This window comes from Pygoscelis adeliae, unplaced genomic scaffold (assembly GCF_000699105.1).
Source record: "Pygoscelis adeliae isolate BGI_AS28 unplaced genomic scaffold, ASM69910v1 Scaffold22, whole genome shotgun sequence".
NCBI lineage: Eukaryota > Metazoa > Chordata > Aves > Sphenisciformes > Spheniscidae > Pygoscelis > Pygoscelis adeliae.
The window spans coordinates 2,673,139-2,679,156 of NW_008824350.1; positions in this window are offsets into that span (position 1 = coordinate 2,673,139).

Sequence of the window (6,018 nt, forward strand, 5' to 3'; positions counted from 1 at the left end):
GTTGTGTCGAGGATGGGTGCCGCTCCCCGGTCTGTTACATGCTCTGTAACTCCCCTGCCAGCTTCCTGTTTGAGAATATTATTTCGATTTCGTGTTCTGCTGAGAAAGTGTAACGTCGCTGTCTACTTCCTCTTAACTTTTTTTTTAATCTCTAAATTATTTCAAAGGAAAAATAAGGCACTTCGAGTTAAAACGGCATGACTGCATCGGCCGTCACAGACCATTTAACCTTATCTCCTCCCCCTTCTTTCCCAAAAGTAGTTTAATGCATAGAGTGGATGTGAAGATAAGAGAGAAACGCGGCAACAGTTTTGGGCAAAAAGCACGTGGTATCTGGAAAGTCCTCTTTTTTCCCTAAGCTCTTTTGGTCAATTGCATTGAATGAGCAATATCGCTAATAAGGCAGCTTAACAACGTTGGTGCTGTTGTAGTATTTTCTGTCTTTCCTGCCTGTCCTATTGCTAAGTTGGTTAGTAACTGATTTTAGGAAGCTGAAGTGTGCCTCGGGTATTACAAGCTTGTGAATATTTTGCATATATTTCAGTGTGTTTGCCTCTCATATGCCCCGTACAAATCAGTCTAAGGTTATACAAAACTCTGCAAAAGACACTGAGAGGTCACTTGGATCAAATTTTGACCTACATATTGTATCTGAAAGTCATTATAGTCCTTCTGTAAATTTTACAAATGTTTCTCTTTCGGTTCCAAAGGTTACTGTCAGCCTTGCCGTAAGACTCTTATTTTTGCAGCGTGAAAGACCTACCTCCCTTCTCCATTGAAGAGCGATGTTTGCCTTTACTCACCTGAGAGCTTTTCAGATGTTTACAGAGCTAATCATGGTTTTTTTTTTCTGAATTTACAACTAGCTAATTAGAAGCTTAAAGTTGAACTTGGTTCCTTACCGATTATTACTGAATTCCTGCAAACTCTTAAAGTGGGTGATTTGGGGTTTCCTAACATTTCTTTAGCCATGCTGATTCATTTTCTTTAAAAGTACAGCTGCATTGTTAGTCTGTATATATTTCTAGATAAGTGTTCTTACCTGGCTTATGGACAGGGGATGGTGAGAGCATGGGTAATATGGAGACAGAACAGTCCCAAATATGAACGTACCAGAACCTGTTCTGCCTGTCAGCTGAGTTGCTGTGTCATTTGCGATTCATAGGAAACTCTGTTCCCCTCTTGTAAGCGTTTGCCTTGGATGAGAACACACGTTCTTGATTTATGGACATTCAACTTTTCTGTCCTTCACAGTTGCCCATATTTGGCTGGAGTGCAAGTCAATATTGCATGTAGAAACATTAATATTCCTTGCAGTGCCTTAGATGTATTTTTGGTACTGTTGCTTTGTGAGTAACTTAGGATCACCTTAACCATAAAATACTGAGCGATAGGGTTGATTGATACTAATGTACAGTCTGAATGAGGAAAGAAGTATCATTTATTACAGCTGTTTCCAGCTTTTTTTAGCATTGGTCACTGCTGGGCGAACATGCCCAGACAAATTTGGCAGAGATAAAGTTTTCAAAGATGTTTTCTCAGGTGTTTTATTAAAATACCTGACTCGATGGAGGTGACTTCTACTGTGATGTCCCTTCTCTTCACCCACTTACCCCTTTCTCCTGTCCCCATTTTAGGTAGATTGCAAAGCGGTTTAATCCCTTACTAGGTATTGGAGAAGACGGGAATTGACTGTTGAGCCCCAATCAGTAACAGAACAGCTGTTACTGTTTCTAAAGGACCACAGTCTGACCTCACCATGATGAACATTCATTACATCAGTGTTCGCTATAGAATAGATAATAATTGGCTGAATCAGCATGAGAAAATGCTCCATTCAAGATGGGCAGCAACTTAGACAACAGTGTCACAGTGACTGCAACTCAAAATCCAATTTAGAGGAGAGAAAGAAAAGCAAAAGAGAAGTGCTTGTATGCTGAAGGCAAGACATAGAAGAAGACACGGGAAAATATTATAATGTCCAGGTCAGCCACAAATAAATTTCCCCTCTGGTAAGGGAAATTTGCCATGGAAAAATGTCATACACTCTCAAGATTGTTATAATTCTGGGTTTATTATAGATAGTTTCCCTTAGAATGAAGTTGGACTATAGGTTTTTTTTCCCCACTGGCCTTTTAACAAGCAAAGATTACTTTAAATCTTAATTAAAACTGCTTTTTGTTCCACATTTCTCCATTTCATAGTCAGGAAGGCATACTAGTTCTACTTAAGTGTTTAGTATTAGGTTTATGGGTGAACGTAACAATTCTGTTTAGCTGACAAATACTCATTTGGGGTTTACTTTGATTTAGACGCTACCGTGAGAACTTCACATTTTCATACCTCTGACACATGCACATCCACCCAGTTCCTTCCACTAAGTCTTCATGGAAAACACTGATCTAGCAATGACTGAATGTCCCTGGGGAGTAAGATATGCAAACAAACGCTTCCAGGTTTCTGACAGCTCTTTTGGTTTTTCACTTGATGCTGTTTATCCTCTTTGCACTTGGAACAATGCAGTGAAACCAGCCAGTTTGCTCTCTAAGGTGGTGATATTGTTTTATTCAAGTATTTGACAATGCTGACAATTCAAACAAATATATCCAGGCCAAATGCTAATACTTGTCTGATTGTTTTTAATGGGTTGGGAGGATGGGTGAGAGCCAAATGCATATCTTGCATGTGAGCTGCTTGGCCTTGCGGCTTCCGTAATTCTCTCAATTTCTCCTGGCTGCTTTAGAGGAAGAAATGGGGAAAGGAGAGACAGGAGAGGAGAATTGTAGTGCATGGGAAAGAGAAAGGAGCTGGTCAGTGCGAGTTTGTAGTTGCTGACCTTTTTCTTTCCTTCTAACAATGAATTAAACTTCTAGTCTAATAATGTTTAACTTACTAATAACTTTTCTATTTTAAAAGTGTAAGAGACTGACTTTTGTTTTTAAAGAACTTATCAAGATGAGGAAAAACAGAAGTAAATTCATCAGCTTGCCAGACTGTGCTTTTACTTTGCTCTGAGGTATTACTCAGAAGTTAAAATGGTAAACTTCCTTCTATTTACCTCAGCCAGAGCTGGGTTTTGTGAAAGCAGCCTTTTGTATGCATAATACCTGGAGTCTGCAAGTAGTGTGCAATCGCTTGTATGGCAAGAATGGGCTGCATCTATTTCTTCTGGGGGGAAAAGGTCCCTCTTAATTTCTTCAGGTGAAAGCTGAAACTTCTTTGTTACTAGCTCTACATGAAAGTTTTATTTGAGTTATTTGGAGCAGAATTCTTACATTAAAGCAAACGTGCTAGTTTTGTTGTGTTTAAAAAAAAAAAAAAGAAAAGAAAAAGGTGTGGAGGATTTCGTGCAGTATGTACTATGGAGGTGAGCAGCCTTATGAAAGGAGACTTGAGTTTGTCTCCCCATGCATCACACGGTATCCCTGCCCAGTGCTGCTCTGTCCAGCTCACCTGTGTTTGTGCATTATAGTATGGTTTAGCTAAAGCATTTAGACTTCCGATGATTATCAGTACCCCAAACTGTGAGTAATCTTTGCTATCTCTGGAACTTTGTAAACCAGTTTCCCATAGTCTGGCTATAGATCTTGCAAAGGAACATAGATGAATGTTTATTGGCAAAGCAGAAAGGTTATAGCCCAGGTAAAAACAAAGGGAGAAGAGTCAACAGGATGTCTGTTGTTTGATCTAGATTGTCTTTGGGATGTTTGCTATTTTTAAGCATTCTTCCTGTGAACCTTTTTGAACTCCCTTTCTGCTGAAAATTCCTGAGAAGGACGTGCAGTTGCAGATGTTAAACATCCAGGTATTTTCCTGTGTTAATGTAGCATACTATAGAAAAATACTTGCAGCTTTTCACTTTACAGAAGACTACTCATCCCTTTTGTGTGGCTAAGCAAAACTGATATTTTCATGCTGAGGGGAAGTGTGATATAGGTTGTACAGCCAGTGCTCAAGAACTAGGGTTTATTTCAGTCTGTACTGATTCTTGATGTGCAACTGTGAGCCAGTCTTAATGGAAAATACCTGCCAGTCTTGATGGAAAATACCTGCCTTGCAAAGTGTTTCCTGTGTCTGTTGAATAGCTGTACCTGGCTCAGCACTGTAACTGTTGGGTGGGACTTGGTATTTGGAAGGAGATCTTGCCTTCCTGGATTGTAACCACTATAAAAGCCTGGTTTTTAAAGCTGCATCTGTGAAACTAACTTGGAAGTATCATTGCAGTTCAATAGCACTTTATTCTTGTTTAGTCACTTAAATAAGCAGCTAATCTGAATTTGCGCTGTTGAGTTCCGAGCTGAAAATACGGATGTTGGAAATCCTGAAAGGTGCTCCGTACTTCCAACTCTTTGTAAATTCTGCAAGTGTTACATGTGCAGCAACTTCATGAGCAGGCCATGAGATTATTTTTTTAGTCATCTGAAAGACCACCACCACTGAATGTCCGTAACCATGCCTGGCAGGTTCATGAGCTTACAATGGATAGCAATTATCCTATTACACTGGACGTGTCCTATCCTGCATTCAGATCCCATCATGTAGTTTTCTGTGACCTGGGATCTGGGACTTCTCTTGTGTGCATTTGATTCAATACAGTGTTCTTTACTGCTGCTCTAGGAGCTTCTTGTCATATGTGTCGCCACCTTATGAATTGCTGCCTCTGTCAGCAGAAGTCTGGGAATGACAATTCATATCAAGAGAAGAACTTAGTGACTTATCCTTTCTCTTTTAAAAGAAGGGCAGTGAGGAAAAGCAGGCTTGAGAGACTTTGAAATAGAACATTTTATTGTGGCAAGTTAAAAATCTTATTTTGGAAGTTAAAAGTATAACTTCTCTTTCAAAATCAATGCTGTGGATAAGTCCAGTATGTTCTTAGTGAAAAATGGTAGTGGCTCTTGTGAGTTAGCCTTTGCATCCTGTTTTAGAGGGCTCTAGTCTGTGAGGAGGCAGGAACACACTTTAGTGTTTCAGGTGTTTAGCTTTGCTACAATGCTTGAAAGTCCTGGGTTTCCATGCATAAAGGCTTCAACTGCTGAACTATCAAAGGAGTTTTGTCTTCGTTTTGATACATGATCTACTTCGTAAAGATGAGGGATCTGCTGCATTGTACACTCCTGCATGTGCAGAGAGGTTTGAGTGTTGCTTTTTTTGCTTTTGGAGAGGGATTAGTTTTATTTCCCTGTTACTGTGCATTAGGTACAGCTTATTCTAGAAGTAGAACAAATCGACTTTGGCATGTTCTGGCATGACTGTTCTTGTGCTCTTCCCTTCCCACAGTTTTTAGCATTGGCATTTTTTTCCTTTGTTTGGTTGGAAGCAGAAAGCCGCAGGAAATCACATGTAAATAAATGTTTATGCTTTAAGCCTCCCAGATCAAAGGTTGAGCTGATTTGAGCCAGTTTGCTAAGGCTAGTGAAAAAGATCTTTGAAATGTGTAGTATATATTTAGTTCCGTAAATTCAGCTTCTGTGCACTGATCTATAAAGTCTGTGAATGTTTGGGTATTGAATTTAAAGACAAACAGAGATTGTTCAGCAAGTACAGATACTTTGTAGAATGGTTTTTGCAGCAAAAGCAGCCTGCAAGTCCTCCCAAATCAATATTGGTTATGAAATTATAGCAGAACAGGCATAGTGCTATTGGATTAAGGGCCAGAACAAACCTATTATTCAAAGACCAATGTTAATATAATGGGCTCAAACCTAACTAGTGCTGTCATTGAATGCGGGACCATCATCTATGCCTGAAGAAGAATTCTCATTTAAATCCAGCTTTGATTATGTAAAAAGTTAAATTGTACTTGGTTAAAATTGTGGTGGTTTTTTTTTTTTTTTTTTTTTTAAGAACTCCAGGGTGACTTGGAACCCATGGAATTAATAATTACGAGATTATTTGATTGGAGAATGTTAATGCTCCTGTAATGTCAAATTACAGCATAATTGAAAACAATTTGGTCTTAGTCTTGATGTGAACATTTTCAAGATGGTGCTGTTGTGAATGAAGACAATAGCACTCATG